The following is a 12,500-nucleotide window of genomic DNA, read 5'->3' on the forward strand; positions in this document are numbered from 1 at the left end:
TATATTTCAGTAACATGGAGTCTACAGACTATTCTATTAATTTTCTGTGATGGTCACCTGTATAACAGGCACAATACCTGTTGTATCTGAGGCTTGGTGGATGGAAAATAAGAAAAAATATACATTATAGCACAATCAAAAAGTACTTGGTGTACCATCTTTTAAAGTAAAGAAGCTTATACTTCAACAATCGAAGGAAATTGACTGAAAGGAGCAATGAAAACACACTTGAATTAAAATTCCTAAGATTAAATAGTCTATATTTCACTATATTCAGTAATTAATTAGCCCTCTTATTTCATGAAATGTATGTATATATTTTAAATGATTGATACGTCCATCTATGTATGTACCAAGCTTCTTGTAACGTCATGCTCGATTTCATTCCGATTAAATGGTAACGCAGTGATGAAACATTACTTGTATATCAATAGAGAATGCATCGTCAGAAACTGAAGATTATATCGTCTAGTAAAGGTTCGTATCGCAGGTACAGGCCATCGGGTTCATATACATTTTCTCTTATAAGAGATAAAGTCTCTTGAAATTAATATAGCTCTGGAATACCTTAAAGAAACCGAATGACTCGCCTTATAAAAGAAAATGAAAAAAAAAAGTCTTCACTGCATGTCAGTTGGTGTTTTCAAACAAAGCTTTGCAAAAGGATTACACATTTATTTCTATAATGTATTAAACTGGTTTGCGAATGCAGAGAACATGAAATATTTTAGAGCGATGCTAATTCTAAAGGTTCTCTCAGAAACTCCAAAATGGTCAAGAACTTCCCTGTAAGACTGATATCACTTGATATTTCAAGATTTTATAAAGGCTGGTATGTGGAAGCAATTTCTGTGTTTTCAAGTCATTTGTTCAGCTGCCTCTTCTTCGGCTCCATGTATTTTTTCACCAACAGCTAGAACGTGAAATATATCTTAGAGCAATACTAATTCTAGATGCTCGCCAAGAAATTCCAAAATGGCCAAGAACTTCGAGTCGGTCACTCACTCTTTCATGATTTTATAAAGGCTGCTTTGTGGAAATAACTCCCGTGTTTCCAGGTTATTTGTTCAGCTGCCTCTTCTTCGGCTCCATGTATTTTTTCAACAACAACGAGAACATGAAATATCTTAGAGCAATACTAATTCTAGATGCTTGCCAAGAAACTCCAAAATGGCTAAGAACTTAAAATCGATATCACTCAATATTTTATGCTTTTATAAAGGCCGTTTTGTGAAAACAATTCCCGTGTTTCCAGGTTATTTGCTCAACTGTCTCTTCTGCGTCTCCATGTATTTTTTCAACAACAACGAGAACATGAAATATCTTAGAACAATACTAATTCTAGATGCTTGCCAAACTCCAAAAATGGCCAAGAACTTGAAATCGATGTTACTCAATATTTCATGATTTTATAAAGGCCGCTTTGTGGAAATAATTCCTGTGTTTCCAGGTTATTTGTTCAGCTGTCTCTGCTTCGGCTCCATGTATTTTTCCACTGACAAAGTAAAAACCCATGCGGTAGGACGACAACGCCAGTATTTCTTCGTACACATCCCTGACCACGAATCAGTAACTCGCCCTTTTGCACCACCGCCATCACATTGCATTTACCTGTTTTGCCTTTGCGAATGTTACCTACTTAAAAACTGGTTCACGTGCACTATATATTTTTCCTTTCACTAATAATGTACTATTTTTGTTCTCGTAGGCTTTGTATTTTACATTCCAAATGAATGGGGGAATTATACTATTTGGAATACCACTCGTGATGTAAAGGGGAACCTAGTGTTTCTTTCTATATCCCGTCAATTTGGGCACCTTTTCATAATTAACCTTTTGATTTTCCCATTCAAACCTATGTTTTTCCTTCCTCTCTGCAGTCCTTCTAAATCTGCACCTTTATCGAAACATGAATAACTTTTCTTTGGATAGCATCTCTTCATTTCTTTCTGTTGTTGTAAGACCAATAATCCTGTTCATTAGCGTTTGCTCCTTTTAGTACATTTTATTTTCCCAAAGATAACCCTTCAAATACACTCTGCCCTTTTTCTGAAATTCCTGTTAAACACCTCATCAAACCTCATTATCTCCTCTTCTGTCCAATAACTGCAGTCTAAAAGAAATCCGACTTGATACACAGATCGACTTTGAGTTTATCCATTTCTTTCGTAATGCTGATGATAATGATTAGAAGATCCAAATTAGTCTGCTAGATGAATAGGGATTTCATTATTGCAGATAATGACTTATCTTCTTTTTAAAATAGGTCTTCTGTGCTACAAATGACCGGTTTTAAGTCATAAAAGCCTAAATCAATGACGCTAAACTAACTTTTCTGCTTGATCTTTGATGTTCCACCATAATCAGAGAATACGCGTTTTATGGCCTCTGAAGCGAGGGTGGGTGGTGTGGGGGCGGGGGGAGAGCAGAAGGGATTTGCTTTTCAAAGGACGACAATACTCTTCCTACAATCAGACACATGTTATGACAAAGTATAATGGTAATTTACTTTTATGAAGATTCATTAAACCGTAAACTCAGCAGGGAATGTCTGACATCAAATGAATGCCACGGTTTTTCAAGTCTATTATGAACAATTATGCCTCGAAGATATGTTTATATACATATATATATATATATATATATATATATATATATATATATATATAATGTATATATATATTTATATATATATATATACATATATATATATATATATATATATATATATATATATATATAAATTTATAAATATATAAAGTAAAGAAATAGCTCGTGAATCGATACCATCACCGAGAGATAGGCTGCAATGGGGGCATGAGGAGAGAGAGAGAAAGAAAGAGCAGCGGAATAGTGTATAGGATTTCCACTGAGATGATGGATATTGAGTAGATCGAAGTATATCAAAAGGAAATTTCAATAAAGCAAACGCAAAGGAAGTCGAGGGTGGTGTGAAAAAAGCGAATGGTTTGGTTTTTGTTTAGTACTATTCCCTAGTTGGCTCTTTTTTTACCTTCACCCTCGAATTCTGTTGCGTTTCCTTTATTTAAATTTCACTTCCAGCAATGCTCCTGGGGAAATTAAAACTGAAAACGTCAATTACTAACAGTGCTCTTGGAAAAATGAAAACTGAAAGAGTCAATTGCTAACATTTTTGCACATTCCCACCTATATTTCATTCTTTAACATAACTTAGAGAATGTGTTTTTTTTTCCTTTGGTTTAAATAACTAATAATTTGAAAGCTTATACTTTGTAAGGCATTCATTGAGTGTTCTATGAAATATTTATTTCGTTTTTAGTTTTCCGGAAAGAAAAGTATTGTGCCGGCTTCGTCCGTGCGTCCGCACATTTTTCTGTCCGCATTTTCTCTGTCCGTCCTCAGATCTTAAAAACGAATGAGGCTAGAGGGCAGCAAATTGGTATGTTGATCATCCACCCTCAAATCATCAAACATACCACATTGCAGCCCTCTAGCCTCAGTAGTTTTTACTTAATTTAGGGTTAAAGTTAGACATAATCGTGCATCTGGCAACGATATAGAACAGGCCATCACCGGGCAGTGATTAAAGTTTCACGGGCCGCGGCTCATACAGCATCATACCGAGACCACCGAAAGACAGATCTATTTTTAGTGGCCTTGATTATACGATGTACAGAGAACTCGATTGCGCCGAGGAAACTTTGGCGCATTTTTCACTTGTTCATTCTCAAGCACAGTTCTTCCAAGCCGGACCTACTTAGATATGCTCTCTAACTGGTGATAATCATCTACCTTCGTGCTGTTCTAAAGCTGTAACTGGTTACCTTGGAGCTAATTTTTTTTTTCTTTCTTTCACTCATTGTTTAAAGGCCGTCACCAGGACAGGCAAAGGCCCTTTATTCCCATTAGTTATTCATCACAGTTTTACGTTCGACACTTATTGAGTACTTGATCTTTCCCAAGTAGTATATCGTACTAAAAACCATATGATTTCAAAATACAGAATCCATAACCTTGCAGAGAGACGCCAGTTCGTGATTTTTTGGCAGTGGAGAACCTTCGTATATCCATAACTTCCTATGAAACTTTGGTTCATTGTAGTGAACACATATCTCATGTTGTAACAATGCCCGTATCAGCTTGACCATCAGTTTCTACTCTTCTGTTTATTGTTAACATTCATAATACATATCTTACAGACAGCCATGTTAAAAAATTTCAGTTAAAATACTGTGCGATGAGCCACCACATCTGCTTATAAGTGTAACATGAAAGGAATGGTATGCACATTTTCATCGATGGTACGTGTTTTTGAATGTCCTGGTTTGGTCATTCTTTGTGCTGCCTTGCCCGTTTGATTTCCGAAGCCTGGTTCATTATGAGGGAGAAAGATGGGAAATCCTCACAACGAATTTTCTTGAGATTGATAATTATCCCTCTTTTGTAGATACTTAATTACATTCTTACTTCTTTGTTTACTTGGATATTTCGCTTTCATGCGGAGACTTCACTATGACCTCAGCTGCAATTCTGAGAATGCGAATAATTGAGTTCCTGTGCAAAAAAACGCAAGTAGTTTATGTAGGCATATTAAAAGACTCACGTTACTGTTCTTCTTTCTTGATGTAAAGTGTATGGATGGTTATCGAACAAGTCCATTTAATTAAATTTGTTGATGATCATACGACACCAGTCGTACCTATCGTCCAATTAGCTGCTGTGGATTACTGGCGCTTTGAAAGCGATACTCCCGTGACGGTAACTGTTCGATAGTAATCCATGTTCCATTTGGAAAACATTTTCATCCCCAGTACGTGGAATATAAAATGAGAGAACCCGGGGCTGCTGTTTCCCCTACCCTCCCGATCCCCTACCTACCCCGCCCCCATCCGGGGAGGACAGATAGGCTTGCAAGAGGAAGGGGGATGTCTCCCCTACCCTCCCGTTCCCCTACCTACCCCGCCCCACCAAGGTCGGACAAACCGGTTTGCAGGTTGGGTGGCTGTGTCATGTCTCCCCTACTGTCTCTCGTGGGAAGACAGGCAAGATCAGATCCTCTCGGATTTTGTTATTATAGAAGATATATATTCGGAGTCATCGTTTTTGTTTAACGTTCTAAGAGAGATAGTTATTCAGTTTAAATCTTACTTTAAAAAGGAATATAGGAAAATATTGAAAACATCCTGAAATCCCTCATATAAAACTTAGCTATTATTGTAATCTTTAATTGATGATATTCAGTATAAGGTGTTGGTTAATAAATAAAAGACTTTTCGGTTTGTTGGCAATGTGGTTGAGAATAAATACTGAATTTAAAATCTCTAACCCAAAAAAACAAATAATTATTTCACAATGCTTTACTCCACCTGTATTTTCTTGGAGGAGGGGCGATACTGTCGTTTCTTGTTCCGTTATTGCTTGTGAATAAGAAAGTAAATCGTAAAAAGATGTCAGCTAAAGTGTAGCAGAGACTAACGCCTCAGAAAACACAGAATAGGCTCGTCTGAAGTAAACAGATACCGTCTGCGAATGCATTCTGTTCACAGGTTTGTGTATTCACTTGGGAAGTCGTGTTGTTGCATATAACTGGCAGTTTCAAGGCACAAGCATTCTGTAAAGACATTTCTCTTTATAACAGTTGTGCCGTGAACGGTGTTAGACGAAAGAAGCCACATGAAAGCTTTAATAAACATTGAAAGGAGGAGATTGGAAATGTTTTTGGGAAACGCAAATATCTCATCCTTCTTAGGAACGAAATATCTGCCATTTACCGAACTTTTTGTCATGAGGGTGTACGTGAAAAATTATGCAGTGCCACATTAGAACTTCTCTCAGTATACATTCATTGTTGCATCAAAACGGGAATATTTATAATAGATTACTGAATTTCTTGTGCATATGGTGAGAACCAACCGCTCTCCATAAGGGGAGGATTTTTCTCAGGCTACCAAGGTATATCCAGCTCTCATATATGGGCCTAAGAAAGTCCCTGGTACCTTGGAAAATCATCTCTGCTTATAGGAAAACCTACATGAGAGCGGTTATCTTAGAATAGAATAATTAGTTGTTATCAACCCATTTAAGGCAAACACTGAAGTAGCTGAATTTGTAGGTGAATAAGTTCTTCATTGGAGGGTGGTTAGAGCTCTCGGCTAGCACGCTGTTGGCCCAGCGTTCGACTCTCCGACTGGCCAATGAAGAATTAGAGGAATTTATTTCCGGTGATAGAAATTCATTTCTCGTCATAATGTGGTTCGGATTCCACAATAAGCTGTAGGTCGCATTGCTAGGTAACCAGTTAGTTCTTAGCAACGTAAAATAAATCTAATCCTTCGGGCCAGCCCTAGGAGAGCTGTTAATCAGCTCAGTGGTCTGGTGAAACTAAGATATAATTAATTTTGCAGGTGAATAATGCTAGCCCTTGGTAGTATCATTTACGGTGTAAAAACGAACCGTGGGGAGAGCTTGCTAGCCCTCATACAAATGTCGGTCAGTCACCTTGGATATGAGTTGTATCCTTGCAATATATGTAAACTAGAGTAATCAGGGACAGACAAGAGAAAAATGAAGTATCCTAGAGCAGTTACACAACCTCAGAGATAAATTGTAAGACAGCTATCATCATGGGAAACACCGGTTATGGAAGATCAGGATTATAGGTGCTATCTGATGAGTTTGAAGTCAGTTTTAGAACCTAAAACGTTTTCGTGCAAAATAACATTTTAAAATGAAATATATTTTGCTTTCAGACTTGTGCCAAACGAAACCTGCCTAGAGATCATTTAAGGCCCACGACGAATCTGAAAACATTGGGTACACCGGGTCCGAAGACATTCTGCCCAGAGGTAAGATACGGAGTCGTGGCAGAAGCAACAAATGTTGCCTCCAAAATCAATAGGATTTTGGTTCAAGGGGTCTTAATCCTTTTGCCGATATCCTATTTTATATGTTTAAAACAATTATCTGTAATGAAATCATTGAGAGATTCCAATTCCAATAGAACATGAATAGAAATTATTGTAAAGGTCAAGAAAATCATTGACCCAATTTAATATTTTAAAGTCACTTGATAGTATTCTCAACATGCGTTTGCATTGATTTCAGATATCAAGATCAGTAGCCATTTTATACTCCATATTTGAAATCTCCACTTTTAAATCGTTGTATATTGTGTTTTTATTTTTCTGAAGAATTTTTACCATTATTTTAGTTAATCAGTTAAATGACTTGTAAAACAACTGTACAAGTATTTCAACACGTTAAAAACCAAACTACACGAATGGAATTGAATCATTAAGGTTTTTGCACTACACATAAACCTGGGCCCTTTACCTCAAATACTGCTCCAGTTAAAAGGTGCCATAATTTCTTTGTCGTAGCTAAAGTGAACGAAAAAGAGAGGGGAAAAAAAGTATTTTTCCCGTAGGGGGTTAGTGCCGTCAGTGCACCTCATGCGGTGCACTGTAGGCATTACGTAAGGTTCTATGCAGCGTGCCTTCGGCCCCTTTCGTTCCTTTTAATGTACCTCCTTTCATATTCTCTTTCTTCCATCTTACTTTCCACCCTTTCCTAACAATTGATTCATAGTGCAACTGCGAGGTTCTCCTCCTGTTACACCTTTCAAGACCTTTTACTGTCAATTTCCGTTTCAGCGCTTGGCCTTTGGCCCTAATTCTTTATTCAGTTCAATTCATAATAAGTTTTGAAACATCATAGAGCAAAGCATGATAGAATGCAACAATCAAGAGAGAATGATCCTTTTTAATGGTGTTTGTTTATCAATAGTGCGTTTTCCAGGAGATTGATAAAATTTATTAATCATTTATGAATATATCTTGAATCAAGGAAATTTCAGGAAACAACTTTAAATGAAACAATATATTAAGGACATTGCAAAAAATGCAGTGGTACAGAATGTGCCATTAGGGGATGAAGAAGAGGTCAATTAGACAGGATGTATTAGCATACCAGGTTGAAAGCGAATGAAATATTAATTTAATAGTATTGAAGCTTAAAGGATTGAAATAAAAAGGAATAAAAAGTTTAGAATGAAGAACTTAATAATAAGATGAAGAATTAAAGAAAGAGGAGTAAATGAGAAAAGACTTAAATTAAGTCAAGGAACAGTCAGTAATGACAGTAAACACCAATGATAAAAAAACAGTAAGAAGCAATGGTTGAAGCAATTAATATTTAATGCACTATGGAGTTAGATAGCAAAAATTCAGTAACGTGAAGAGATGAATAAACCAAACAACACAGGATGAAACAACAGATGAAAAAATCGGAAGGAAAGGAAATGGAACGGAGAGGTGAAAAATAATCGGACAGAAAATAACAATTAGTAAATCAGCGAGAAGGGAGACATTATGGATAAAACAAATGATAAAAAACAAAAACAATGAAGCAGTCGAAACTCGGATTATGAACAAGGCAGCGAAAATTCAGACAAATGAGAGAGAGAGAGAGAGAGAGAGAGAGAGAGAGAGAGAGAGAGAGAGAGAGAGAGAGAGAGAGAGAGAGAGAGAGGAAAAAAACTCAATTTTCGTGATGAAAGAGATCTTGATCTCGTTATTTTTTTCTGTGACTCCAAACTTGGATACCATTCTCAGTGTTGGTAAATTCCTAAAGTAATTTTTATGATTCATTAAATTTTCACTGAAACGCGCTAGATAAAAAACGCAAAGGCTTTTCTTCCGTTGGGCAATAATATTAACCATATTCTGAAATTCTAAAGGGTGATAGCATTTCATTTTAGTGTGCACAATATATAAAAAAATATGAAATTCTTGGTTATCTCTGCAACGGATAAAATTGAAGTAAATACAGTCAGTGAATAATAATAATAATAATAATAATAATAATAATAATAATAATAATAATAATAATAATGATGATGATGATGACAGAAACGTTGCTAACATATCCTGTATAAATAATAAGTTCAGGGTCAATAGCACCTGATAAATCTTTTGAAATTATTGCACGTAATTCCGCTTCTATAAAAAGTTGATAAATTCTTTCATTTTTTTTTCACGTGGCGTCATCCATAGCAAAACCCGGAAAGCTGATGGCACTTTAGGGAAAAATGAGGCTCATATTTCTTATTAATGAGAAACCATCCTTTGTCGTAGGTCTCTGATCGTTTATAACTGACAGCGAAACTCATAAATTCTTGATGAGGTCATAAATTTATTAGGCGCCGACGGTAATTAACTTGATTTTTCTCCATCTTTGATCCTTATTTTTCCGTTATTACTCGGGAAAAATCTGGGAGCCGATATTGACTTATATAAGATGAAGGGATAACTAAAAAAAAAAAAAGTGTACACACAATTCCGCTCGGACACAATCACGCACACACACACACGCTTGTATATGGAAATAAACACATGGGAACGTGTTTCACAGAAATAAATTTCGTGACCGAACCCCGGTCTTTCAAATGAGAGTCCAGGGCGTTAGCAATTCGTCCGTTCCCATGTGTTCATTTCCATCATATCTCACGGTGAAGGGGTAAGTCAAATGAAATGTTAGCAATTCACTCGCTGCTGAGTGGGGAAGTTGGGTAAAATTCGCGGGTATGTTATGCGGTAGGCGCCTGCCTGGAAAAGACCTTAAGCGGACGAATTGCTAACGCCTTGGCTCTCACACACACACACACACACACACACACACACACACACACACACACACACACACACACACACACACACACACATATATATATATATATATATATATATATATATATATATATATATATATATATTATATATATATATATATATATATATATATATATATATATATACATATATATATATATATATATGTATATATATGTGTGTATATATGTGTGTGTGCATGGTGTGACTTGCTTCTCTCTTATTGTGGTTGAAATGGATAAATTTGTAGGCGGCTTAAAAATCAACCAACTTTATTTCTCTGTCACTTTATTTGACAGAATATATCCTTGATTTAATCTAGATTGTTATAATTTTCGTGTGCTTTTCAAACAAAATCATTTTCATGCTTGCAACGACACAGGACATTTTTACTTTTCCATTCTTTTTGTATTTCTTTTTATTTCCAGCTGTACATGTTCGCTCCAATGTCTCACGAACTCAAAATACTAAATGTCCTTCCTCGCCCTGTGACCTACTGCATGATGGACTCCGCGTACAAAAATCTTTCGTTCGGTTCATGAATGAATTACGAAGGCTTAATGTTCAAGCTCTCGCTGCATACGAAATGTGACGTGACGTGGCTTCGATTAAAAAAAAAGGTAAGCATCATCCAAGAAATATTTCTCTCATTTAGGATATTCTTTACTCGTTTTAAGCTTTTTTTTTCAAATCTGTAATGTCTTTTGGGAATGTGGGTTTGCTTTGGAACAAACAAGTAGAAGCAAAATTTATACTGCAGTTTGAAAATAACATCTTTTCCTGCCTACATATTTCATCAAAATTTGCTGTTGAAATGTGTGATCCGTAAATGCAAAGGAAATTAACATAACTGTTTTACTTTGCGATGAATTATTTAATGTTGCAGTTTAGCAACCAATCTATAATTCGTTACGATACTTCATCTTCCATCTGGGTATGCTCTTTGAAGGCTCAGAGTAAATGAATGTACATTATCTCTTTTGATCTGGACAGACCAGTGCCGGTGGTCGACTTAAAAAAAAAAGGTTCGGAGCAAATCATTATACATTTATAATGTCAAGCGCATTGTGCAGTATCCCATCTCGGCCAAAGACTTTTTCTGATAAAACATTCATGTGTTACAGTATCCATAAAAAAAGACTCATCAGTTGATGTGGAAGTAAAAGATGAAAATTCAACTTTAATATTTTTGAATAATTGTGCACATCCTCTTATGAAATGTTCTGTTTGTACTTACTCTGGTCATAAGTTATTTTAATCACAGATTTGATAATGAATTTATTTTTCGTTGGAGAATAAAACCTAATTTACTCTTAGGTACTGGCATTTCAAATACAGGGAGGCGTTATTACATAAAAAATGAAGATTCAGTCTTCTCCTGCCAGCTTATCAATTTGTTTTCCTCCTTTTCACTATCTCTTTCATCTAGTAAAGACGAGAGAGAGAGAGAGAGAGAGAGAGAGAGAGAGAGAGAGAGAGAGAGAGAGAGAGAGAGAGAGAGAGAGAGAGAGATTTGCAATGTTTCCGTAAAACAAATCGAAATAGCTTGAATTCGGGGTTCACTCCAGAGAAAAAATTAGTCATAGGTCACTGACTCCTTCATTGTTTAACCGGAAAAAATGTCTAACCAGTGTATAAGATTTAAAGAACACAAAGGACTTCACCAGCCTACACCAAAGGCACATCACCATTGTTTAATTCCTTACTCAAATTATCTTAGTTGATTTCTATCTTGCACACAATACTGGAGGAATTTTTTTATCCAACTCTCCTTTATAGAAGTGGTGTATTTCTGTCGAGTACTAACAAAACCATAACATTTAAAATCTCCGAGAATAAAGTTTGTGTATAATACGTAGTAAAAGAAATGGACATTGGAGTAAAGCAGAGACACATGGAAGTGACAAAATGTTTATTATAGCTAAAAAAAAAAAAAAGTAATGATAATTATTTCACATAGTTCAGTCATGTAGAAAAGAGGAAATGACGATGATATGTCGCAAAAGTTGACATAGAGAATTAGAGGCCCTCCCCCAATACTAAAAGTGCTTTTCCTTCTGCTACCTCCTAATAAGTAAAATATATCTAAAGTCTCCCCAGCCCATCATCTTTTACCCTCCCACACCCCTGAACTATGTTAAAACACTGTTATCTGTCCTTTGAACTGCGCTAACCTCTTTATCACGTTTTCCACTTTAACGTTGCTTTTGTTTTCCTAACAAACCAGTCTGCCCTAATCGCATTTACCATCAAGTTTTTTACACCATTCTGTCCTATATAAAGTTCTATCGATTTCAAGTATGAGGTCAACCAAATGAAGATCACGTATATCCCATCAAAGTGCTTTCCTCAATATTTTTTTCTTTTATGAGCATGCTTTAATATTTTTTGGAAGACATATTTCCAGTACCCATCCCCTTTGGCTAAACGCTTTTCCATGAAATACACCCCATTGTCATTTAAAAGAATTTCATACATGCCAGGAACACCTCTTTGCCTGCCAACTAGGTTTGAATTTAAATTACCTAGCACAGCCACTCGGTCATATTTTTTAAACCCACTGTAATCAAAGGCCTTCAAAAGAAGGCATCGTGCTTACCCCATACAAAAATGGGAAAAAGCACGTTAAAAGAAGAAGTACACTTAAAAACATCGATCTTTGCTTTCGAAAAAATTGAATTCATACATTTTACTGCTAACATATTTAACTACCACAGTTCTACTCGGAATAGTTTAAGATCAGAAAAAAAGATTTAATTATCATCTTTCTAACAAACTTTTTTTTAATTGCAGTCTTTATTTGTATTTGTAAAACCGGGATAAAAAGATATACAGTAAACATTGTTCTTG

General features: G+C 35.8%; 1 long non-coding RNA gene across 1 annotated transcript in view; it reads left to right on the forward strand.

Moving 5' to 3' along the window:
* Positions 1-6,730: 6,730 nt before the first annotated feature.
* The window catches only part of LOC136837539 (uncharacterized), a 202,216-nt gene continuing 196,446 nt past the window's right edge, over positions 6,731-12,500 (forward strand). Inside the window, exons 1-2 of the long non-coding RNA XR_010852716.1 lie at positions 6,731-6,827; positions 10,079-10,270. This is a non-coding gene — a long non-coding RNA (uncharacterized lncRNA). The remainder of the gene's footprint in view (positions 6,828-10,078; positions 10,271-12,500) is intronic.

Source organism: Macrobrachium rosenbergii, chromosome 59 (assembly GCF_040412425.1).
Source record: "Macrobrachium rosenbergii isolate ZJJX-2024 chromosome 59, ASM4041242v1, whole genome shotgun sequence".
NCBI classification, from domain to species: domain Eukaryota; kingdom Metazoa; phylum Arthropoda; class Malacostraca; order Decapoda; family Palaemonidae; genus Macrobrachium; species Macrobrachium rosenbergii.